Genomic DNA, 26,974 nt, shown 5'->3' with positions numbered 1-26,974 from the left:
AAGAGCTATATAAGCCTCTGAGGAGTGAGAGAAACTGGCAACAAGCACGGAGCTGAGTCTCGGGGGAGAAGCAACTGTCTGAGACAACAGCGTTCTCAGCTTGTTTCAATCTATACTTCTGGAGAACTGCCATGCACTTTGAATTTCTGCGTGGAGGAATATGAGTAGTCGTAGGAATATGAATATTCCTAACATATTATTCCCTTGCTAACTGAGTTTGGAGATGGGTTCTTTCCCCCTAACAACAGAACTGAGTGCAGAGTGTGGCTATTGGGCTGTTAAGAACAGAAGTAGCAACAGGCTGTGTGGTCAGGATTAGGAAAGCAAAAATGGATCCTAGAGGTAAAATTACTTAAAAAAGAAAGGTCCTGGCAGAACAATCTCCTTGGTATATTTGCTAAGGAAAGAAAAGAGAGAAAAAAAATGGAAGAGTCCCAAAAAATTACAAATCAGACCTGAATTTATATTCTTGTAAACACTGAGGAAATCATCTTTACTTTAACCAAAGGTCAGCAGGCATGCGCTCAGGGTCTGAACGTAAACAATTCTAATCCAGACTGCAAAGTGGTTTTAAAAAGAGCAAAGAACAAAGAAAAGAGTAGACGTTTTTAGAGAAGAAAGAGGGAAGAACACTGGAGCGCAGGGCTGCTGAGTAAGGGCAACAGAGCTTACCTGTTGGCGGAACAGACTTTCAGGAGAAAAAAAATTGAGGTCATCTCACAGGTTTAGATGCAAATTGCCTCCGGTGAACGCAGAAGGTAGGACAAAATAAGGCAACTCTGAATTCAGCCCCCTCCCAACACGGCTGAACAGGTCTGCATGTTTGAGTTAAGTTTCAAAAAAAGTCCCCACTCCACTTCAGAGTTTAAAAAAATAATAATTAGTTCAACTTCCCAGACAAGCAGAGGCAGGATTAATGATTAAGAGAAACAAAAAGGATTAAATATCTGGACTGGGAGAAAGTTCCGGTGTCACCAAAATGTCAACGGCATCTCTTTTCCTTTCAAAAAGGGCTTCTCCCGCTGGGTCAAACACTCAGGGCTAAACCATTCAGTTTATATTTTTCATTCAAATTCTTCCTTCTGATCCGTCAGGGGCCAGTGGTCTAAATGCCCGGAGAGAAAAATGGAGGGTTTCAGCTCACCTTTTCGAGTGCTGCCTGGGGCTCTCAAAGCAGCAACAACCCTGCAGCTCTCTCGCCTTGTGGGTTAACCCAGCAGCTCCTTGGGCCACCTGAGCAGGACCGGCCTCCACCGGTCATATAGGTGCCTTGAGGAAGGAGGAAGGCACTGGTCGGTGGAGACCAGGAAATGCGTGACATCACGGGAGCCTCGACAGATAAAGCATTGCTGGGACCTTAGCTATTGAAACAGTCAGGTAGGTCCCGCCCACCTGTCATTTACCTGAATACCTGCGAGCAGGTAGGTGGCGTCTCTGCGTGGACAAATGAATCAGAGCAATTTGCCCTATGGAATTTACTTTCTTTCCTGAGCACAGCGGGTGTCCAGCTCCGTGGACAGATCTGAATTTATATGCCTGGTTGCTTCCTCAGTCCCCTCCTCCCACCCCCCCCAATAGTTGCCTACAAAAGAGTTAAAAAGAAAGTTTATTTACTTTTTTCATTTTCAAAACTTTATTTTTAAAAATTGAAGTATAGCTGATTTACAATATTATATTAGTTTCAGGTGTATGACCTGAATATTGAATCAGGTGTAGTGATTCAATATTTTTATAGATTATATTCCATTTAAAGTTATTACAAAATAATGGCTATACTTCCCTGTGCTGTACAATATATCTTTTTTGCTTATTTATTTTTTACATAGTATTAGTTTGTACCTCTTAATCCCCTACCCCTATCTTGCCTCTCCCCACTTCCCTCTCCCCACCAGTAGCCACTAGTTTGTTCTCTATGAGTCTGTTTCTGTTTTGTTATGTATATACAGAAACAGACTGTTTTATCTTTTAGATTCCACATATAAGTGATAACATAGGATCTTTAAACACAAAACAGACAGTCATTTAATGAGCATAAAAGGGAAGTGTGTGAAGATTGACTGCTTGGAATATATCAGATTTATCCCCAAATTGCCTTTCTTAATGGCATCCATTTGGATCCCAAGTGCTTCTCTGTTCCAATAAAATAAATGAGAGGTGACATTTCAAATTCATTAAAAGAAAAATCTAAATATGATGACTGTTAGCAGTTTCAGAGTCAAGTTTTCAAACACTTGACTTTCAAACACTTTCACACTCTCCCCCTCCCAGCATTTCATCCCATATTCAGGTGTTTGTAAAACTTCCGTCACTCCTACCTCCCTGACCTGGCAGGGTCATATGGAGGTTACAGTTCACCGCTGGCCTGCAATTAGGAGCAATTTAAGTGATTCAGATTCGAATGATGGTACAGTAATAAGGTGGCTTTGTCAGCTGGTTAGAGCCCGGAAGGAGCAGTTAGGATTATTTCTGTCCCAAGTGTGGTGTGTGTGACCCTGGGCAAGTCACTGTGTTGCTTCAGCTTTTCAAGTAGGAAAAGATTGGAACACTACAACTCATCTGGTGTCACAGCGACCGCTGTGAGCTATCGCGACTGACTGTTAAACCCTTTCATCTTTCAGATGAAAGGCATCTTTCAGAGGACTGTAAACAGCTTCCATCATTGTATTTAAATGTCGTGTATTTCTGTGGCCCCCGTCCAGTATCTCTGGACAATTTATCTACTCTCTGGAATGTACTACCTGGGGAAATCGTGGGTTCTCCCTCCCGGGAGGATGGCCTGCTTACCCAGAGATACACTCTATTTTTTTCCCTTGAAGAAAAAAAAAAAAAGTTGAAATTCCGTCTTTTCCCCCCTACTCTAGCTCCCTTTTCTCTTGATACTGGAAACGCTTTGGTTCCATAGTTCTAACACTGTCCTTCTTCAGAGGTTTTTGGATTGGTTGGTTGGTGTTTTGGCTGGGGGGAGGGGTGGAGGAAGAAGGATAAGTGGGAGGGGGAGGGGAGGGGGATGGGCGGGGAGGGAGGGGAGGGGGAGGGGAGGGGGGAGGGGAGGGGTAGGGGAGGGGAGGGAGGGGGAGGGGAGGGGAGGGAGGGGGAGGGGAGGGGAGGGAGGGGGAGGGGAGGGAGGGGAGGGGGAGGGGAGGGGAGGGAGGGGAGGGAGGGGAGGGAGGGGAGGGGGAGGGAGAGAGGAGGAAGGTGTTGATTCCATTCTCTTGGCCTCCACATTGCCTGGGTGTCGCCAGTCATTTGATACCTTGTAAAACAACCAGGGAGGGAAGGAGGAGAAATTCTAGTCAAGGGCTGGGGTGCAGGGCGGGCTCTGGATACTTCACTTGCAAAAAAGAGCTGGCTTCTCGCCCCAGCCGTCCCAGAGTGCTCTAGACTACCTGCCCCTCCTGGGAACTGGGTGCACTTTGTAGAGAACTGAAGCTTAAAAAACAAAACAAAACAAAAAAACCCATTCACGTTTTTCTCCAGTAGAAACTGTGGTAGGTGTGGCTACTACTTTATTATTAACAACGACAACAAAATAAGACTAAGGCATCAAAACCTTCTACTTGCCGGTGTTTCCGGAATAAGTACCGGCCCGACAGCAGGAGGGCCAGCCCAGCCGCCGGCCTGGTGAGTCATCAGAAGGCCTGCGTACAGTTGCCTTCCGTGTGTGTCAATCATCTTTGAAGGGCGCCAGGCCCCACCGGGGAGGGGGAGAAGATCACAGACTTAGGGAGGGTAGACGGAGAACACGGTTTCTGAGTGAAAGAATTTGCAGGAAGTGACAGCGCAGAAAGCGTTTTCTAAAGCCATCGAGGTGATGGGGCTTCGCTTGCTGTATTCAGAGACACAGCCTTCTGCTCCTGTGGTTTGATGAATAAAAATTGAGAACAGAAGTGGAACCATGAGTGGAGCTTACTCCCAGAAAAAGGAAAGGAGGGCTTCCCTGGTGGCGCAGTGGTTGAGAGTCCGCCTGCCGATGCAGGGGACGCGGGTTCGTGCCCCGGTCTGGGAAGATCCCACATGCCGCGGCGCGGCTGGGCCCGTGAGCCATGGCTGCTGAGCCTGCGCGTCCAGAGCCTGTGCTCCGCAACGGTAGAGGCCACAGCAGTGAGAGGCCCGCGTACCGCCAAAAAAAAAAAAAAAAAAAAAAAAAAAAGGAAAGGAAAAAGTAGATGTATCTCACATAATAAGCCCCTCGACTTGGTACTCCTGGATTTAGAATAATCTTTAAAGATTAAAAAAATCAATATGGGCTTCATTATTCCATTAGGGCTGTTGCATTATTTATGGAAATGCTATTTCTAAAGTACTGGTGAAAACATATACACAATAATCATAAGAAACAAACACTGAATAAGTGCTTAGCTGGTGCTACTTAGTGTCGTAAGCACTTTGTACCACAATCCTATGTTAGGCACTATTACTATTTGCATAGACGCTGGAAAACCGAGGCATAGAGACGCTGAAAGCCAGCCCAGCCAGCAAATGGCAGGGCCAGAGCAGTTTAACCCACTGGGAAAAAATGGGGAAGGGTTCTGATCTCATGCTTCCTGGACAACTTCCTGGACACTAATCAAAGTTCTTACCCATCCTCTATTCAGAAGGAAGTGTCTTGTAGAAGTAGCCCTGGGAAGTGTAGTTTCTGGGAAGGACTGTCTCCAATTGCAAATGAATTATGAATCTGGTTTATACACTGAGTATGTAAATATAGAACATATAGACATATGGATACGTTTATACATATATTTATGAGAAAACACACCAGGAAATCCATCCTCCCTGGGGGCATCCTCAGGGTGCATCATCTTTTTGGAGTCTGTCAAACCAACCCCAAGCAAGGAAGGCCAACTTGAGGGGCCCTCCAGAATGATCGGTTGTAACTCTCTATGACATCATTTATGGTTATTTCTCTCTAAAACTTCAACAGTCAATCCCTTTAAAATCTGCAAATGTTATCAGAAGGGTCACAAGAGCATAGAACTACATACAACTGGATTATATGGACAACATAAAATTAAGTTCCAATACAACCACTACCAAGTTAGATGGTTTGGACCAGGCTTGGCAAATACCAGACACATGCCTCTCCGTTTCCTCCTCCCATATCATTCTCACTGTCATTGCTAGAAGGCCGTGGTGCCCTTGAGCTCAGAGGTGACCTTGGAATCTTCAAGACCCAAGTCCAAGCACCATAGCAATTTCTATCCTTGGTTTAAGAGTAAATGGGAGGGATAATCAGGAAAGGAAAAGATTGGTGTTGGCTGGTGTCATTAGGCAAGATTTCATGGAGAATGGAACATGAATCAAACCTTTTAGGATTTGGAGAGATAGCTGAGAAGGGCACACAAATCCAGACAGGACAGCAGGTAGAGGCAGGGATGATCCCAACTTGTGTGTGTTGGGGAGGAAGGTATGAGAAGGGGATGAGGGAAAGGACAAGACCATGAGAAGTGCACCTTGTTGGGGTAAAGAGGAGTCATCCTGTGCTTGGTTTGGATGGGTAAGGTGGGCCAGATGATAAAAAGCCTTAAGAGCTCACCCTTGACATCGTCACGTTACTGCTGGAGACTTCTCTCATGATGATTAAACCGCGAAAGGAAGAAAGACAGAAAGAGGGAGAAAGAAAGACAGGAAGGAAGAAAGGAAAAGAAAGGAAGGAGGGAGGGAGGGAGGGAAGGAAGGGCGGAATAAAGAGAAAGAAATTCAGCATCTAGGGCATGGGTCATTTATTAAGAGCGACCGTATTTTTGGTGTTGAGCTAAACTTCTACGATATGCCATTTCGGCTACCATATGATCATCTCACTCTTTAGAAGCAAGCCTCCTTTGCCATCAACATAGCCTGTAAACTTTGTTCTCTGGAGAGACAGGTGGAACACATTAGAAAGCTCTCTGAACTCAAGGCTGGGCCTGTCCTAGTTAGCCAGCCAGCTCACTTGGGCTTTTTCATTAGTCTGAATTCTTTTATGTATCTTGACAGGGAAATCTATGGGGGGAAAGGAGGTCTGTTTTCAAAGCTCTTTCCTTCTAGATCACTACAATGAAGGTTGGCATTCTCAAGGATTCTTCCCGGCAATGAACTATTGCTAAGACCGTACCTCAAGATTCGTCAGAACCACTTTAGCCCCTCTTTGCTTCCTTTTTCTCCCCCCACAGCATATTTGTAGAGTTGTCTAAGACGACTGAATGCCACAACAAAAGTCCACATATTCCATCTGATTTTAATAAAAGGCATCTCTTTAGCTGAAAGTATCTAGCATTATGAGATGGAATTGCTGTACATACTGCATCATGTTGGCCTCAGTTTCTTTTCTGAGCTAGCTTAGCTCCAAATCTTTTAATGGCTAATTACAAGTACTTAGCAAGGTACAAGTAAGCAGAACCCAGAGGGCAGTTACGGAAAATAATAGTGATAATCACAGATATCAGCTGATGGGATAGATGCCCTCTGGTTCTGTGTATGTGGAAGAGATGGCATTTCTCTCACAAACTCGCAGCCCATGTGTTATCTGGCCTGCAGATGAGCTTCTAGGCTACCTGATGGACGTACAGTTTGGGAGCACTCTCTGGGTTGTCTGCTTTTGGCGAGAGAGGGAGTGCATTGGTCACTGGAGGTGGCACACATTTTGTGATGGTTTCCTACACAGACCTGCGGCCAGCATGGCACATTCTTCTTTAGTAGAAAAAAGACATTGTTATTGCTCTCTCTGTAAATGTCACAAGGCCTATCTTCTGCAAATGTGGATATCTACGCTTTCATGACTCCATCCTTGCGTAAACCAGGTGGGTTAGTCAATTTGGGGGCTGATGGCTGTTGCCATTTTGAAGGTTTTCGTATCTTTCTTTCTTGGTTCCATCATCTATAGCTACTATAACTGACCCAATACCATGTGTCAAAGGTGTAAAATGTGTCTTCTCCTTTTGAACTGTGGCCTCATCCTGGGAGCTTCCATGTCCTTGTAGACACCCCCTCTACATCCTTGACCTTGTCAACTCTAAGGACGGTTATCACTACTCCTCTTAAGCTGCCCATTTTCGGGGCCACCCCTTGGATCTTCTTATCATGCAAAAATCTTCAATTTCAAGAAAAAACTCTGAGGATGCTGCTCCCTCCTGTATTCTTTTAGCCATTCAGATTTTCCACTCCCCTACCCAAATCCTACCTTCCTCTTTGAATTGATTGTGACCCCTGGTTCTTGACTCCTACAGGCTGCCCAAGAATATTGTTCCCTACTGTTTTCACTTCAAGCCTGTCTGGTCCAGATCCCACTTCCTTGCCTGCATCCTCAACTTCCTAATGGCCTGGCAGAACCAGGGTGCCAGGCTTCTCTCTTCCTATAAGCACGGTGGTTGGTGCCACTATATCTGTACGCTCTGCAACGCCAGCCGCGCTAGTCAAGTCTCCTCGGCAATGCTGGCCTGTGACTCTTCTCTGCAGCCATCCCACCTTCCGTTCATTTGCCTTGCCTGGTACACTAGGCTTTTCATGACCTGGTCCCTGCCTGCCAATCATACCTCATCAACACCTCCACATCCTTTCCACCCACAGAATACCGCCCATGCCCCAGCCCCCATGCCCTGGTAACACTGTGTTAGAGGGACTGCCCCCCCGTACCCCCATTTCCACAGGAGAGTGGTTTCCAAAGCAAACTCCGACCATGCTTCGCCCTTCACTCATTCTGCCCCTGCAAGTCCATCGCTGGAAAAATGGAAAAAAAACCACAGGCAAGCTTGGCTTCTCTCCTCCCCTTTCTGTCTTGGGAATGAGCCCGAGTTTTCCTCTGCAGCTCCACCTGCTGAGTCGTCCCCAGGCAGGCTTCTGTTTGAGAAGCTGCCGTGCCCAGATCTGCTCAGCCTTGGGTGCGTTCAAGCTCTGTTTTCCCTTGTTCCAGGCCTCGTTCTCCAATTTAGCTATTACCATTTGAAAGGCGATATTTTGGCCTCCATAATTACTTCCTTGAGTTTTTCTCCAATTATTCCAAACTCAGGAGAGTCACTGTTTGTTGGGGTCCCCTTGGATATCTCAAAAAACCTGAGTGTGGTTCCCATAACAGCCAGGGTCTCTCACTGCTAGGCTCTTACCCATGCAGCACCATCTTAACAGTTCTTGTTCATTTACCATCGCCCGGATTGATGTTAGGCACTTTTATATATTCTCCTACAGAATCCTGGCAGAAACCCCATGAGCTAGCTCTGCTTAGCAGAGGAAGAAGCTGAGTCTCTGAGTGGTAAAGTAACTTGTCCAACATGCCCAGCAGGTTACAGGCAAACCTGACACTCAGGTATTTCTCCTCCTTCAGCTTGGGTAACTCCTTCTCCCTCTTCGTGTCTCAGCACAGATGCCACCTCCTTTATAGAATCTCCCCTGGCTTTCCGACATCCGCACCTGTGCTGTGCTCTCCTTACGCCCTACTCCAGCAGTTATTGTGCTGATTGTAATTTATTACAGACAATCCGCTCTCTAGACAGTCAGCTAGTGAACACGACTTTTCATAGACCTTCAGGACGTAGCCCAGTGCCTGGAAGGAACACAGCCCAGTGCCTTCAATAAATATTAGTTAAAAGAACTAAAGATGACTATAAAACAAGGGAAGGGAGGGAATTCCCATTGTTAGGTTAAATTTGGAAGTATCCCTCCTTCCTTTTCCCAGGAGTCTGGGCTTGTAGACTTTGGGAAGGGAACTAACTTTATTACATTTAATTTTCACAGTAATACTACATTCTAGACATTCATTCTTCATTCATTCACTTATTCAAAGAAAATTGTTAAACACTCTCAAGGATGAGAAGAATCTCTGTTTTCAGGAACTCATAATCAATGGAGAAGCAGTGTTAAAGACAAAGGATTAAAGCACAGGTGGAAATTACCAGGTGCTTGTGCAGTTGCAGGAAAGAGGAACGTCAGCTTGTTTCTTCTCATGTAAAGGCTTTAAGTTGTTAAAGAGTTCTGCCCAAGTTCACCCAGCTAGTAAATGACGGCGCTGACACTGGGGTGCAGATCTGCTTACTTCAGAGCCTCTTTCCCGGGCTCCACATAGCCTCGCCTTGGCCCTTAGGCAAGAAGGGGGCTCATGGGAACAGGGACTTGCCCTGCTTCTAGATTCTGTGTGTGTCACTCCAGAGAACCTGAGGCTTTTTATGCCTTAACAATTTTCACGAATGTAGAGGCGGGTTCTCTGAGTGGGTAGAAAAACGAGCAACTTCTCAAATGTGGTCTCAGAGTTTCATGCCCACAGTCAGGATTGGCTGACACCTTGAGAAGAACTTGAAAAAGACCTGTGCTCTCAGGTGACAGTAACATCTGTAGATATTTAGACAAATTGAAATTCCTTTAAAGAGGAGTTGACGACTTCGGTAAACCTTAGTTAAAATCCTCACCTCAGGGCTTCCCTGGTGGCGCAGTGGTTGAGAGTCCGCCTGCCGATGCAGGGGACACGGGTTCGTGCTCCGGTCCGGGAAGATCCCACATGCCGCGGAGCGGCTGGGCCCGTGAGCCATGGCCGCTGAGCCTGCGCGTCTGGAGCCTGTGCTCCGCAACGGGAGAGGCCACAACAGTGAGAGGCCCGCGTAATGCAAAAAAAAAAAAAAATCCTCACCTCAAACTTCTTAAGCTTTTTCAGTGTTGTATAATTTAAATCCCACTTAATTCTATTTTTTGTACACTCAGTCCTCAGTGAAGAAGACAGTATGACCATTCTCTTCACCAACCCTCCATATACTTGCTGCCTTTTATGTTGTCTAATAGAGTGCTCTGTCTAGGCCTAAGAGTCCAACTTCTTCAAACTTTTTCCTGAGAAAGTTGAAAGTTCAAAATAACTAGTAACATACGGTGACTCACAGATACACACACAAAACGGCCCAGTAAGGGATGGAGTGGAAAAGGCAAAAGCAAGAGGGGAATCACGTTGCTGGTTCCTTCGGGTGTGATAAGCACAGAAGCAGCTAACTTTCTAGGTAGGGAAGTGTTTTCCTTCCCACTGAACTTTTGCTTCCATCCAAGAGAGGCCATGTTCTCAAAAACGGGGATCATTGCCAAGAATCCTGTCCTTCAGTTCTCCTAAGTCAAAGACTAGAAGAAAGGATATCAGGAAAACCACTCACCGTTAATGTGGAGACAGCTCTTGGTCTGATTCTGACTACCAGAGTCTCAGCAAAGGGAAGTTCGTTTGTCTGTTCTCAGATCATGAGCAGGTGAAGATGTTCCTTCTCAGCTTGGACAATGAACCTGGATGGTTGCCTCTCTTTTCAGCCCTTCTTAGAGCTGAATTTCCCTGGACACCTGCCACTACTCCATGATGAGGTGCCCGGAGTAAACAAGGGCGCTTCCCGTTGGTCGTGAAGCCACAGCAAGGCGGCGCAGTGAACATGGATTCCGGTGATGTGGACGAAGGCATCTCCACGGCCAGTTCTGGTAACTCTGGCTCCAGGAGCTGCCAGCTCCTCCCAAGTTCAGCGTGGAAGCTGCACTTGCAGTCGAAGTTTAGATTATCACCGAGTGATGAATACTTTCCCCTCCTACTCACCCTCGCCAATTATGAGAATGTGGGGTTGTTGCCATCATAAACCTTTCCTGGAGTCCCCCGTTACTGGGTGGCTCAGCTAATCCTGCATTGGAAATGTTGACCTCAACTGCAACCAAGGTGCCAAAGTGCAGACAGCACAAGCTCATTCTCCCTGGGGTATGAGACTGTCTGAAAGATGCCTGCATCTTATTTTCAAATCCCTTCAGCTCAGTTCAATGAACATTTGCAGAGAGTTAAGAGCTAGAAACAGTGTTATAAACCGGCCCGGGGAATAGAGGCCCCAGATCTCCAAGTTCTCTGTTTGTACTGCCTTCATTGAGGCTTTGTCAATATCAGTACTGGCCATCAGCCTAGGGCGGCTAGGCTGGTCTTTTCAGCTCACCGTGTCCCCCTGAAGTGGCATGGTCCACGTGGCAAGGGAGAGGCTGGCCTTCAGTTGTTTCTCCCACTTTCTCTGAGTCGCCCCAGGAGGTGGACGGAAGTACGGCTTTGACAAGTCCTGCCACGGGTGTATTCCCACCTCTGCGTTGGGTGACTCTCCCTGAAGTGTCTCCCCAGGGTGGCCAGACCTTTTGCATTATTTGGCTGCACCTGGATCAATACTGTTCATGTTCCATCCACCCACCTATAAACTCGCAGCTGTGACTATGGAGTGTGTGGGGCAGCAAGCCAGGTGTACCTCAGGATGCTTTTCTTTCTTTTTTTTTTTTTTAATATTTATTTATTTTTTTAATTTGATTGCACCAGGTCTTAGTTGTGGCAGGCAGTCCCCTTAGTTGTGGCTCACAGGCTCCTTAGTTGTGGCATGCGAACTTTCAGTTGCAGCATGCATGTGGGATCTAGTTCCCTGACCAGGGATCGAACCCGGGCCCCCTGCATTGGAAGCGCAGGGTCTTATCCACTGTGACACCAGGGAAGTCCCTGCTCTTCTTCAATGTCATATAGCTGTGCAGTTTTGGCAGAGGGGACAGCAGACGTGCTGGGCATGTCCCCTCCTCGTCTCTGCCTCAAGGGGATGCTGCACACACTAACTCCTTTGAACTTGAAGGTGGAAGAAGACCTGTGAGTCTTCTGATCTACCCTCTACCCATCTGAAGGTAGCATCGTCTCCAGAATAAAGGAACCAGGAACCACATGCCAGAGGTCACCAGCAGGTCAGTCCCAAGCGCTAGTCATCTCAAAGCCAAACATTCTAAACTGATTGCCATTATTTCTCCCTGCCCCCATGCCCTCTCCTACAAATCTCCTTGTTCTATAGAAACTGTATACTACCTACCCTCTTCATCCGTGCTTAAATGGAAAGAGGAACATAGAAAGAGTAATCAGGGTCTGTCAATGCACATGCCCAAAGTAATGGAAATGAAGTAACCCTCTGTAATGATCCAAGGATGGATTGACCCAAATGTAACAAGAGAGCTCTGCTGTCTATGATCCTGACACCACCATTAGGAGTTAGTCGGGGTCCTGTGAGAAGCAGATGCCAGGATGAGGTTAAGCACGCAAGGACTTAATTAGGGAAGATACCTGTGTGAGCGACAACAGGACAGGAGCTGAGAAAGGCTGGGAAAGCACATGGAAAAGCTTAATCATGTGTTTGTTGAATGAATGGGTGGATGGATGGATGGATGGATGAATGGATGAATGGATGAATGAATGGGCAAAGTATAGTTTGGAAAGGGGAGGAGAAAGGAAGCATCTGGGTACAAAACGACGTGAATTAGCAGAGTTGCTATTAAGTTATAGGCAGGGTAGATATTCAGCTGGGGCTGTATTGGGTGTTTTACTCCTGACATCTCCTCTGATTGTTCAGGTCTATTCAGACTGGTTGATGCCTGTGCTGTACTGATTGCTAAATATTTTGAAAATCATCCCTAGTTACATGGACTATCATATCGCCTAGAATATCTGGTGATGTTTTCACAAACGGAAAGTTACTTATTTCTGATGGCCGTCCCACCACAACGTGGGACCACGACACATGCTGCGAATTCTTGCAGATGGTGGTGGCGTCATCATCAGGGCAGCCGCCCAAATCCATTTGCTGTTCTGTGACTCTGATGGAGGGCAATTTAGCAAATTGAGGCTATGTCCATTCCAAGTTTCTGAGGAGCTGCTGATGTTTGCTCTACTCTCCCTAGGAAAGAATTTATATTACTTCCCCCCGCCCCCGCCCCAGTAAAAATATACCAGCAACCAACGCTGGTGGACTTCTTTGTTCTCTTATAAGCACAGGACGGCCTCCTCAGACTGCAGAGTATTTGAAGAAAAAATAAACTGAGACCAAGTGAAATGTGACCTGTTATTAAAGTTTTTATACCCACAACATGCTGAAGTAATGGGAATACCTGAGGGGCAAACTGATGAAATGTCTAGACTTAAAAGCCAGGTGGACAAGAAGAAGAACTGGCAGATCCCATGAGGACGTGGGAGCTGGAGACAGGGAGGAACAAGAGAAGGGAACTCAGGAACCCCCGGAGATTGTACCAAGGACCCTGAACTCTCATGGGCGGTGGTATTGGGGTTTAGGCCAAGTTTAACTAGCGCTCCAAAGAGTATATAAGGGGATACACCTGGTATCTGGGGTGTACTTAGGTTAGCTGGACTTGTTGTTTCTTTTTTTTTTTTTTTTTGCGGTACGCGGGCCTCTCACTGGTGTGGCCTCTCCCGTTGCGGAGCACAGGCTCCGGACGCGCAGGCTCAGCGGCCATGGCTCACGGGCCCAGCCGCTCCGCGGCATGTGGGATCTTCCCGGACCGGGGCACGAACCCGCGTCTCCTGCATCGGCAGGCAGACTCTCAACCACTGCGCCACCAGGGAAGCCCTGGATTTGTTGTTTCTTGTAACCAGAAATGAATTATGAATATCAGTCCAAAGTCAGAGACAGACTAATTCGGCTTTCATATAATTCTCCAGGACTGAAAATCTGTGCCCATATTTGGGATGGGGCTGAACCACTTGGGTGGGAATAGCAGGTCACAGGTCACCAAGAAAAGAGCAATGCAGGAGCAGGAAACTGGAAAAGATGACGCTTTGGAGGTATAGAATTCTGAGGGAAGTGACATGCTTTCTTACATGCATTTAAACTCCCCTTCCAGAGTAATAGAGTGGTTTCATTTTCTGACACAGGGCACAAGCTCTCTTTCTCTCAGAATTCTAGTCATTGCTTCTCTCCTGCGTGGTAATGCCTTCACCCACCCACCGAAACACACACTGTCAGTAGCCCTGAGTCTGCACTGTCCCTCTGCTCACCTGGGAAATGGCCCCTTTTCATAAGCTGTTTTCAATGACTGGATTTGTTTACAGCACCTGTTTGCCACCCAGATTGATACAGTGGCCCAAAGTCACACACAGCCCTCTTCTTTCCTCTGTACCAAAGGTCTGCAGGAAAGAATAGCTAAAAATCCCTGCCTTTTTGTGGCAGGTGGAGACAGAAATGAGTTTAGGGCTGGGCAGCGGAAAACTCAAGGAATTTAGACTGCAGATATCCCACCTCAGATATTGATCAAACTTGTGAAAATTAGGACAAAGAAAAAGCTTAAAAAATAAAATCAAACCAATCATAAACGAATTGGAGAGAAGTAGAATTGAGCATATCCACCATCATGAAGAACATGGCATTTCCTCGTCACTCCATTAAAACCGCACACCCTCAGCCAACGTACCAATGACGTCCTGTGGCCAGACCCATGCCGATTCTCAGTCCTCATCGATGACTTTTCCCTTTCACTCTACTCCAGCCACACTGGCTTCCTGGCTTTTCCTTGTGCATAGCAAGCATACCTCCACCTTACAACTTGGTATTGGCTGTTCTTCCTGCTTGGAACACTTCCAGGTTCCAGGTGTCCACATGGCCTGCTTCCTCCCTCCTTTAATTCAGACTCAAATGTCACCATCTCAGTGGGGTCTATCATGACCACTCTATTTATAATGACAAACTCCTCCCCCTTGTGCTCCCAATCTTACGTACCCTGCTTTACCTTTTTCCGCATCATTATCACTTCTAACACGTTATGTTAATTGCTTATTTATTATGTGTATTGTTTATCGTCTGTCTCCTCCCATAAAACTTCTCGAGATCAGGGATCTTTGTTTTTTACACCAATGCCCAGATATAGTCTAAGACATAGTAGGCACTCAATAAATATTTGTGGACTAAGTAAATTTCAGAGGCTTTCAAACACAAAGTTTAACTAAATGCTGTTAATGTGACGAAACAAGGGCAAGAAAAGAGGCAAATGAAACGATAAAAAGACCTGAAGTAGCATATTCACATCAGCAAAGGTGAAATTTAAGTTTAAAATCACTAAACAGGACCAAAAAAAGATATTCCATTATGATAAAAGATACTTTTTATAAAGAAGGTATAACAGTCATAATCCCATTTGCATCAAACACCAAAGTATGCATCAAACGTTAAACATCTAACTATAAACCAAACACTTTTAGAAATATAACAACAACTTGATTTTTAAAAAACAGTTCTGGTGGATAACTTTAGTATGCTATTAGAATGACCTTGGAATTGTGAACAGAAAATCAGACAAGACAGAAGAGATGCGCAAAAATAACGCAAGGTAATGTGACGATCTATAAGAGTTGTTGAAAGGATCTATAAATACTTGAGAATAGAATCAAGTAACAAAAAGATGAACAGGCTGTAAACAAGTGCTAAAACAACCTCTCTCTCTTCACATACTCATCAGAGAATTAAGGGAGAATCCAAGGAACCTGGATCACAAGATCACTGCAAGACTTGAAGTCTCCATTAGCCTAGTGAAGTGGAAGCTGCCGGGTCAGTTATGGTCTATGACCAGAACTTGTATAGCATAACTTCTCCCATATTCTAATGGTAGAAAGAGTCACAAGGCCACCCAGATTCAAAGGGATGAAAAAATACTTTCTATATCATGATGGGAAGTGTCAAGGTCACACTGAAGAGCATATGGGATGGGAATTGTGGTGTGGTACCCATTTTGGAAAATACAATCTACTACAACAGATAATTGGAATATTTAAAAAGAAATTTTAATATATTTTCTTTACAATTTACCATGCAGTTGAACATGTTAAAAAATTTAATAAGTTAAGTTATAAAAGTACCCTAAGGGGCTTCCCTGGTGGCACAGTGGTTGAGAGTCCGCCTGCCGATGCAGGGGACACGGGTTCGTGCCCCGGTCCGGGAAGATCCCACATGCCGCGGAGCGGCTGGGCCCGTGAGCCATGGCCGCTGAGCCTGCGCGTCCGGAGCCTGTGCTCCGCAACGGTAGAGGCCACACCAGTGAGAGGCCCGCGTACCGCAAAAAAAAAAAAAAAAAAAAAAGTATGCTAAGAAGGGATTATGTGTGTGTGTGTGTGTGTGTGTGTGTGTGTGTGTGTGTGTGTATTTTTTTTTTGCTAGATTTATAAATTAAATAATAATGTTTGTAAATTACACTTAAAATCTAAGTAGGTGGATTCTTCTTAGAATATAAAAAACTGGAAAGAACATCACTCACACCCTAAGAAAAAGTAGAATAATCTACAAAATCATAACTCTTCTGGGGTCCATTAGTGATCTGAAGTTGTAGGGCAACCAGCTAGCCTGAAATCTACGAGAAGATAGGCACTTCCAAGGAAAAAATTGTGAGTAATAGCTAATCTGAAGCAGCGCATGGGAAGAAGGCAGATCTGCCGTGAAAGCAAGTAAGAAAAATTCAGCTAAAATCTGTAGTAAATTTCTAAAGTCAAGTTTGGGCTATCATGAGAGTATAGACATATATATGAGTCACATATGAGAGTATAGTACAAATATATGAGTCACAGGTAAATAGAGGAGTCATACCTAATCAGAGGCTCTTCTCCACAGACCTCCTGAGAAAGACTGATGCAGGGTAGAAGGTGGAAGAAATGCTTCCTCATGGATCAGGCCTGTGGAAGGAAGATAAGGAAGATCAGACTTCTCGTCAGAAAGGAATAAAGCCTAAGGCAATGGGGGAACATCTTTAAAATGCTGGAAGGGAAAAACTGTCAACCCCAAATTCTACACCCGGTGAAAAAGCCTTGCAAATATGACGTGAAATTCAGACTTTTTCAGATAAACAAAGACCTAGATCATTTATTACTAACAGACATGAACTACAAGAAATCTTAAAGGGATTTCTTTAGGGAGAAGGAATGTGATTTGAGACAGATACTTGGATTAACACAAAAAATGAATGGCACTGGAAATTGTAAGAATGAATGGACTGTGGAAGTCAGTACACTTAACATCATTTTGGGAGCACATCTGTAATCCAATGTGATTATAACAGGCTATTTCATTTGCCTGAACTGCTCTGAAGGAAATTCAGCATTCTAAAGTATAATGAGAATGGTTATTTATGTACTATTTTGGGGAAAAGGCAACTTAGTTAAGGAAGAATGAGATTGGGACTAAGTTTATTAAAGGGCAAAGAAATTTTAATTTGTGTGGTCAAATGTTAAAAAAAAAAAAGTAATGGAGATAAGAAAAATTCAAGGAAGTAAAATGAGCATTGAAAATCTAAAGAAAAAAGGATAACATTTAAAAATCTATCACTTTAATAATTTAAAGCGTAAATTAAAAGAAAATAGTACCAGAATAATGTTCTGACACACGAGCCATCCTCAAAAACACCAAAAAACTTATACTATAACAAACGTAGTAAGGTAGATAGCTAGTGGGAAGCAGCCGCATGGCACAGGGATATTGGCTCGGTGCTTTGTGACAGCCTGGAGGGGTGGGATAGGGAGGGTGGGAGGGAGGGAGACGCAAGAGGGAAGACATATGGGAACATATGTATATGTATAACTGATTCACTTTGTTATAAAGCAGAAACTAACACACCATTGTAAAGCAATTATACCCCAATAAAGGTGTTAAAAAAAAAAAAAAAACTTATACTAACCCAATATATCTATTTGACTGTATTGGACAATTCTGGAGAAAGAAGGAAATAAGGGCGTAGATGAATTGACTCATTCTTTTTGTTTACAAACAATTAATTATATAGCATTTGGTATGTGCTAATTTCTATTCTAAGTACTTTATGAATATTAAATAATTTAACCCTCACAAAGACCCTATGAGGTAGATACTATTATTTACATCTTACAAATGTGGTCAAGGTCACATGGTAAGTTCAAGATTGAAAATAAACATATTTTCCCTAAAGACTTTGCTTTTAATCTCTGTGCCATACTGCTTCCCAATACAATAACTGAACAAAACCCTACATTTCAAATAAAGATAATTTTCGTTACTTTTTATATGCCTGCAGAACATTTATAAAGACTGATCATGTAGCTGGCTACAAAGAAAACTTCTGAAATTCAAAAAATAAAGATTTTATAGGTTATATTATCTGATCCCAATTCAATGAATAAGAAAAAAATTATGAAAAGATGACCAAAAACTGTCTACTTGAAAATTAAGAAATACTTAGAAAATATTTGGCTTAAAGAAGAATCAAAAGGGAAATTACCAACCATCTTGAAAGCTATGAAAAGGCAACCTTTGTAAAATACTCTAAGACTCTATGAAATGATACTAGAAAAATTTTACAACCAAAAGCCCTTCCTCGTGAAAGAATAAATATGAGAAGTAAAGAAACTAAATCCACATTCTAAGAAATTAGAAAAAGAACAATAAAGAGTGATTATAAGGGTAAAATCTTAATATAATAGAAAGGAAAAAAGTAGTTGAACACATAAATAAATTTAAAATCTTGTTGTATTAAAAATCTATACATTTGATAAACAACCTAATTTTTTAAAAGGAGAAAAAGCAAAATTATAAAAGATCAGGGAGTAGAAAGGACAGATATTAAAGTGACTAAACATATTAAAAGAAAATATAATTTGAAACTTTATGGCAACAAATTTGAAAACTGGAAAAAACATGGGAAAGGAAGAGGAAAAATGATCTATTTTTGCAGATGATATGATTGTAAACCTAGAAAGCCCAAAGGCATCTGGTAAAAATCCCCTAGAATTAAGCAGAGAATTTTGTAAAGTAGATGGATCCAAAAATATGCCAAAAAAAAAAAAAATCATTAGCTTTTCTCTACTCTAGCAATAAAATGGGAATGGAAAAAAATCATTTAAAATCAACCCCTATGGAATATTTGGACATAACAAAAAAAGGAAATAACAAAATCATACTAAAATATGTAAAAGGAGAAACGGAAAGACATGCCATATTCTTGGATGAGAAAACTCAATGCCATAAAAATGTTCCCTCAAATTGTGTATGGATTTCATGAAAACTCACAATAAGGTGGGTATTTTGGTTGGTTGTTTTTGGCAATTGCATAAAGTGATCTTAAAGTTTCTAGAAAAAAATTAAATACTAAAGAAAAGCTAAGTAATTTTAGAAAAGTAAAAATGGGGCAGAGACTTCCTCACCGGTTATTAGAACTCTGTAGAAAGCCACTGTATTCAAATAAGTACCTTATTTGATCCCAGTTTGATTGCACATCCAAGGATACAGTACAAATATATGAGTAAAAAGATAAAGCAAAGCTTTTGCGAGAAAATCTAGTAGATTATATGTACTATATTGTGCAGGAAAACTTCCCTGATCAAAACTGAGAAGTCAAAAGCTACGAGAGAAAAGATAGGCATATTTAACTCTAAAATTATAACTTTTAAAGCAAAGATGTCATAAAAATATCATTGACCATAATAGGTTTGCAGAAATACATATCATGCAGATAGTATATTTAATTTTTATAATATACAAATATTTATTATAATTTGACAAGAGAAACAAGAACAAACCAGAGGACTTCCCTGGTGGTCCAGTGGTTAAGACTCCATGCTCCCAGTGCAGCGGGCCCAGGTTGGATCCCTGGGCCTAGTCAGGGAACTAGATCCTGCATGCCGCAACTAAAAGAACCTGAATGCCGCAACAAACATCCCGAAGATGCCTCATGCAGCACTTAAGACTCGGTGCAGCCAAATAAATAAATAAATATTTTTTAAAAAAGAACAAACCGGTAGGAAAATGGACAAAGTCTGTGAATGGGCAGTTCACAGAAAAACAAATCCAAATGTCCGAGAAACAAGGAAAGATCCTCAAATTCACCCAAAGTGAGGGGAATGCAAATTAACAATGAGATATCATTTTATACCTACCAAATTGTCTAAAATTTAAAAGATCTGAAACACTTCTTGCTGGCTGGGTTGTAGGAAAGGGATCACTTTCACGGTCAAAATGAAAAATGCTACAGCCTCTTGGGGAAGCAGTATGGTGATATCTACTTCAAATTTAAAATACATATACTTTTTAGGCCAGAAATCTTTTTCCTGGGAAACTCTCCAATAGAAATAAAGTCAGTAGAACATAAGGGCTCATATAAACTGTTTCTTTGGAAGGAGGGAGTTGTTTTATTTTGTTTTTTTCAAATTGTCTGTGAAAGCTACAATGTTTCAAGCAATAGGGAATGGCTGAATAAACTATGGCGTAGCCTGTGATAGAACAACACAGCCATCAAGAAGAAGGACATAGAGTTCTGCTAATTGACAGGAGGAATTTCAGAAGGTATTGTTGACTGAGTAAAGCACAGTGCAGGAAAAAAAAGGGTAATATTTTTCTATTTTTGTAAAACAAACGATGATCAGAAAGCACCTGTGTGTGTGTGTGTGCGCATCTTTATGTGATTATATAGCCATGGGTAAAAATAGGAAAGATACATATTAGATTATTAATAAGGGTTATCTGGGTAGGTGGTGGGTTGGGAATTGATATGCTTGTAAGAGAAGAGGAGGCACCAAGCCTAAAAAAAGGAAAACAAACAAAAAGACCACCCACACATGACCACACACATGTACCTATGTTTAAATCCCTCACATACATGCATTTGTGAAAATGTATGAATGTGTATTGTTCAGACATAAAGAGCTCACCCGGCCAGTTCAAAGGACTCTGCCTCCCAGATAACTTTTTCCTTTCTAGGAACATTTGCTATTCCATTTGTACCCCTGTACCAAAACATACCCCAGGTAAGAATTTCTGATTCTGGGATTCCCATTCTTAATTCTAAGACCTACCCTCCCATGGCATAGTGTTTCATCTCAGAAACAGTGCTCAGAAGGGCTCCAACTTCCTTCTAGAAATGAATATATTTTGGCTTTTCTACCTCTGTCCCTTCTTGTCCATACTTCCTTCTGTGAAATGATCCCCAGGTTAACCTTTGTAAGTAAAGCAAATCACACCATTTGGGGCAGCTTCTCTAGGGGGGTCGGGTTATGGTTCTTCTCTCCCCACAACAGAGAAGTCAGAAGGTGAAGGTACCTGGATAATGACCAGTTGCTCTTTAGGTCATAAGTCCAAGAACTTTAAAGTTGTCTAAGTTGTGAACTTCTTCAGAATCAAATATGAGGTAAACTATAAGAAGACAGGAAAACGAACTCGACATACCATTGGTCAGCCCACGCTGCTGACCGCGCCCTCGGTGTTTACAGAATGTTTACTAGTTTCACATTCCGTGCTCACATCCACCTGCTTCCCTCCGCCTCCTTGTGGTGGAACAATTTCCTTCACTTCAAAGGAAGCTCCAGGTGCAGGGAGGACCCAAGGGGTGTGGCCCCCCCTCAGAATCTGGCTCCTCTTCTTAATGAAACATCTCCTCCCTTCATCTTATCCCAAGTTGACTTTTGGAGCTATTCCTCAATTCATTCATCTGCTTTTGAACTCTGAGAGCGAGAAAGAAATGTAGTTTTCTTTTTTCCTCAAGTCACTGACCCTAGCTGTGTCATGACGTTTCAAACTGATTAACTGCAGAAACAGGAGGGATAATTACACATGTCACTAAAGAGAAAATGACACAAGTTAAAGGAAGGCGAATAGGCTGTGGGAGATTAGTTTTAAGCCATAACTTTTGGGATGGTTTGTTAATGCAGAATTAGTTAACTGATGCTGTGTCCAACCCCTTTGCCATATGATATGCTTCTCTCAATAAGAATTAGGGACCATTTGTCCACCCCTGTGAATCTGCCTGCGCTGGCCTTGGCATGCCGTGGCAGTTTCAGAGCCTAGGCATTGAGGGACTTTGCAGCTTCCACTCTTGCCCTCCTGGAACGCTGAGATAGACAGGCTGTAAAGGAGCTCAGGCAAGTCTACTGGTGAATGAGAGACCTTTGGAAGAGAATGGAGGCTCTCACGAACGGCCAGCACTGACTCCCAGACTTGGGAGTGAGGCCATCTTGGACCTTCCGGCTGAAGGCAGCCTCACGAGTGATCCCAGGCAAAAGCTACAGAGAAGTAGCTCAACCAAGCCCCAGAATTAGGAGAGATAATAAATGGTTGTGGGTTTAGTCACTGAGTTTGAAGTGGTGTATCATACAGCAATAGCTGATTAATAGAGTGGCTTGGATGTTTTAACTGAGTATATATCTTTTCTTGCTCTATTCTAGTGTTTCATGTATAACAGGGCTCCTTTTTCATTTTTTTCCTAGAAATCTGGGAAAACACATTCTCTGCATGGACGCAACTAACTCCTAAATACCACGTATTTAATGGTTCCTGGGAGACAGAAGATTGCAAAGGCAGGCACTACATCTTATATCTACTCTTCAGGAACCCATACCCAGGATAGCACGGCTGGTGGGAGGTTAGCACATGTTGACCAAATTAAGTGTCTCCTGGGACACCTGTTGCTGCTTTCATCTCCTTTTCTTAATACTTGCATGTGTCACAAAACGAATAGTGACTTGTTGTTGATTTGGTTTAGCTGGCCAGCTCTGCAGATGTTCCCTTGTTGCCTCACTTTTCCACATAGAAAGCTCTCAAAGATCCCAGCACGGAAGAAGAGAGCCTCTCTCCACTTGTGGAGGAACTGACCTCATTGGTCAAGAGCGTACTGATTATAGTACTACTATTGGCAGGAGCGGCAGAAGCAGCAGCTAATGTTTGTTGATATCTTATCATTATGCCAGTCATCACGTTATTCACTTGACATGAATTAACTAATTCAGTTAATTAGTAATCTATCATTTCCATAAGGCAACTGAGGCACAGATGGGCTAATTTATCTGCCGAAGCTAGCACGGTTACATGGCAGAGCCTTAGTGCTTAGCAAACACTCTTGACTCTTCGTGGCTAATTGTATAGTTACAGCTGAAAGGTTTAAACTAAGGAATATCAGACATAGTCATTTATAAAAGTTATCTAACAAGAAATCACCTACAAATGACAATCTCCAAAACTTTTAAATATCACTGTACTTCTCATTAGTCAAGAAACAAGTATTACTGAGAGTTATGTGTCTGTGTGTGTACACAGAAAATTATAAAACATATAAACAAATACAAAAAATAACATCATATAAGAATCTTGGCTTTAAAGGCATTTACACTATTTTGAAGAGAGCAGACTTATACAATGAAATGGCCAAAGAATAAGACAAGATACAACTGAAAAAAGAGCAAAGTAGTTCTGAGACCTCACCTCTTGCAGGGAAGAATCGGAGTCATATTTCAAATCTCCCTTTCACCTCGAAGCAAAACCACAGCTTTCATGTTTGGATGTCACGGTACTAAAAGATGGTTCAATAGCCCAGACTAACCTGTGTTAGTAACTAGAGTAATCTCCAGAAAAGAAAATTTACTTTGGGATTTAAGATGATCAAAATTGATTACTTTTCAAGAAGTTTAGCAACTCAAAGCTGAAAACACAGCTGGGGAAACACTTGAATGGGGGTCCATAAAAACTCCAGAGAAAAATCCATCCTTCTGCCTCATGACGCGGATACTACACAACATACATGAGCCTATGGGGAAGCAGTTAATATTTTTACACAGCCTTGTCGGTGAAGAGAAGAGAAAAATGTAGAGAGACATGCCCACCCACATCTTTGATGTGTGTAATGTAAGTATCTTTCTTGTTTTATTGAAGTAAAGGCTAAAGGATTACGTTAAGTCCACCTAGTAAATTGTAACATGGGGATATTATGACCAAACTTGTAAAAATCTGATTTATCTTCTCAAAATTTAGTGCCAGTAGAATTAGTTTTGTTGGGTGAAAAATAACTGTTCTATTTTTTGACCAGCAGTTAATAGAATTGGGGCCAATTTTCTCTATATAGGATTATTTTGACCTTTCTGTCCCTGGAAAGATAGGCCTCTATATATTAACAATGATTATCTCTGGTAGTATGATTAGGAATGTTGGTTATTTACTTCTCTTTGCTTTTCATTATTTTTGAAATTTCTCAAAATAGCATATATTGTTTTTATAACAAAAAGATATTGATTTTTTTAAAGCAATCAACCTACCTAATTTCCTTGCTGATAGACATTTCTACAGTATTCAAATAATTTGCCCTTAACTACTTTGCCTACCAAATAAATCCTTGTCTTCATTTTATTTAAAACAATTTTCCAAGGAGGATGGACCTAGAATCTGTCATACAGAGTGAAGTAAGTAAAAAAAACAAATACCGTACGCTAATGCATATATGTGGAATTAAAAAAAACGGTACTGATGAACCCAGTGGCAGGGCAGGAATAAAGACGCAGACGTCGAGAAGGGACTTGAGGACACGGGAAGGGGGAAGGGTAACCTGGGACGAAGTGAGAGAGTGGCATGGACATATATACACTACCAAATGTAAAATAGATAGCTAGTGGGAAGCAGCCACATAGCACAGGGAGATCAGCTCGGTGCTTTGTGACCACCTAGAGGGGTGGGATATGGAGGGTGGGAGGGAGACGCAAGAGGGAGGGGATATGGGGATATATGTACACATATAGCTGATTCACTTTGTTGTACAGTAGAAACTAACACAACATTGTAAAGCATTTATACTCCAATAAAGATGTGGAAAAAACAAATTTTCCCTTCCAGAAGAATTCTTATGACCAATTTTCACTGATACCTGGAAATTTATGCCAAGGCTAAAAAAATTTGACACAGGACTTGAGCCTTGGAAAAACATTACTGTGAGGAGGAAAGAAATCATGCCTTAAATTTTTTTTTCAGATGACTTGCTGTGTAGTTCATTAGCAAGAGACACAAGAAGTACTTTCTAAAATAATGGTCCAGAACCTTGTTCTTTGAGATAACAAGGCTCTGTTTTTGCAGGTGGCCTTCTACTCAAAGAACAAAAACTGGAAGCATCCATTGAATTGCCCTGTTTACATGTGTTGAGTCATGCTAATGGAAGAGAGCTAATCAAGCGCTGGGTACAAAGCCCTTTATGTAAAGGAAAAGGACCAGCTTCAGATTCACTAACCCCAGATGCAAACACTTTCATGTGTCTCTACAAAGACTCCAACCTACTGAGGAGGACCCTGGAGGCACATCAGGCCAAAAGAAGGATCATGTGAGCCAGAAATGTGAGCCACATACAGAATTTTAGATTTTCTAGTGGCCACATTTTAAGTAAAAATAAACAGATAAGTAAATGTTACCACTATATTTTATTTAACTAAATATATCCAAAATAGTATCACTTCAGTATTAGAAAGGTATTTAGATAATGTGCATTCTTTTTTAAAAAAGGTATTTAGATAATGTACATTCTTTTTTCAATTCTTTGAATTGCAGTGTATATTACACTTACAGCACAGCTCACTTCGGACTAGCCACATTTCATAGTGGCTGCCTTACTGGACAGTGCAGCTCTAAGATGAAAATGTTATTCTCACCAAGTAGGATTACAGGGTCTTAAGTAATTTTTTTACATTGAGATATAATTCACACACTGAAATTCATCCTTCTAAGGGTACAATTCAGTGGTCTTTAGTATCATCACAAGACTGTTTATCACCACTCTCTATCACCACAATCTAATTCCAGAACATTTTCATCATCCCCAAAAGAAATTCCATACCATTATCAGTCACTCCCAATTCTCTTCTTTCCCTAGCCCCAGCAGCTACTAACCTACATTCTGTCTCTATGGATTTGCCCCTTTTGGGCATTTTATATAAATGGACTCATTTATATGTGGCCTTCTGTATCAGACTTCTTTTACTTAGCATAATGTTTTCAAGTTTTATCCATGTTGTAGCGTGTATCAGTACGTCACTTCTTTTTAAGGTTGAATGCTATTCCGTTGTATGGGTATATACCACTTTTTTTTTTTTTTTTTTTTTGCGATAAGTGGGCCTCTCACTGTTGTGGTCTCTCCCGTTGCAGAGCACAGGCTCCGGACGCGCAGGCTCAACAGTGGCTCACGAGCCTAGCCGCTCCGCGGCATGTGGGATTTTCCCGGACTGGGGCGTGAACCCGTGTCCCCTGCATCGGCAGGCGGACTCTCAACCACTGCGCCACCAGCGAAGCCCACCACATTTTTTTTTTTTTTTTTTTTTTTTGCGGTACGCGGGCCTCTCACTTGTGGCCTCTCCCGTTGCGGAGCACAGGCTCCGGACGCGCAGGCTCAGCGGCCATGGCTCACGGGCTCAGCCGCTCCGCGGCATGTGGGATCTTCCCGGACCGGGGCACGAACCCGTGTCCCCTGCATCGGCAGGCGGACGCTCAACCACTGCGCCACCAGGGAAGCCCGCCCACCACATTTTAACTATTCATCAATTGATGGGACTTTGGGTTCTTTCCACGTTTTGGCTACTATGAACAATGCTGTTATGAACATTCATGTAAAAGTTTTTGTGAGAACATGTTTTCAGTCCTACTGAGTATATACCTAGGAACGGAATTGCTGGGTCAAATGGTAACACTGTGTTAAACTTTTCAAGGAAAAACTTATTAAACCGTTAAACTGTTTTCCAAAGTGTTTGCGCCATTTTATGTTCCCACCAGCAGTGTATGAAGCTTCCAATTTCACCACTGTTTGTTATTGTCTGTCTTTTTTATTATAGCCACTTTTTAACAAATATGGCGTCAGCTAGTGTTTCACAGATTAAAAAATATTAAAACTGTGCTTACAAAAATGCAACAGGGGCTATGATATTCCTGCAGATTTCAGAAATTAGCGATTAGCCTCACATTTGCCAAGTTTACCTGTAAAGAAACACATTGCAGCTTTGTTACAAAGCTGTTTTATTCTCTCTGTGCCATCAGCCATTGAGGTGAGTTCTTTTAGCAATAACAATGAATACTTATCAGCAATTCCCCAGTGTTTTATATATATTAGCTCGTTAAATCCTCACATTGACCCTAGGGGGTAGGTGTTATAATTACCACCTTCATTTTATGGTGAGCGTTCTGAGGCCTGGGAGGTTAACTAATTCCCCAAGATTCCACAGCTTAGGGTCCATGCTTTTAAGCCATTAACTTACTTTATCTCATTTGTTAACACTGCTTGGTAGGAAGTAATCACAGCTGCATCTGCATCACCTGTGAACATGTTAAAGCACAAACTCTAGGGCTCCAGTCCAGAATTACTGCATCACAAACTCTGAGGGTGGGATCCAGCAATTTCTGTCTTAACAAGCCTTCCGTCATTTTTACGTACGCGAACATTTGAAAACCACTGATCTACAGCAAGAACATCA

General features: G+C 42.6%; 1 protein-coding gene across 4 annotated transcripts in view; it reads right to left on the bottom strand.

The window, feature by feature from the left end:
- LNX1 (ligand of numb-protein X 1) overlaps positions 1 to 26,974 on the bottom strand; it is a 201,979-nt gene that overhangs the window by 137,943 nt on the left and 37,062 nt on the right. Inside the window, exon 2 of one of the 4 annotated variants that reach the window (XM_033425416.2) lies at positions 16,338 to 16,423. The gene's annotated coding sequence lies outside the window, so the exon portion shown is untranslated. Of the gene's footprint in view, positions 1 to 672; positions 1,344 to 16,337; positions 16,424 to 26,974 lie in introns of those variants that run through there. The other 3 variants (XM_049709158.1, XM_033425415.2, XM_004268268.3) reach the window with 3 other exon arrangements.

Source organism: Orcinus orca, chromosome 4 (assembly GCF_937001465.1).
Source record: "Orcinus orca chromosome 4, mOrcOrc1.1, whole genome shotgun sequence".
Lineage (NCBI taxonomy): Eukaryota > Metazoa > Chordata > Mammalia > Artiodactyla > Delphinidae > Orcinus > Orcinus orca.
The sequence above is the reverse complement of the archived record's forward strand: the minus strand, read 5'-3'. Positions and strand labels throughout refer to the sequence as shown.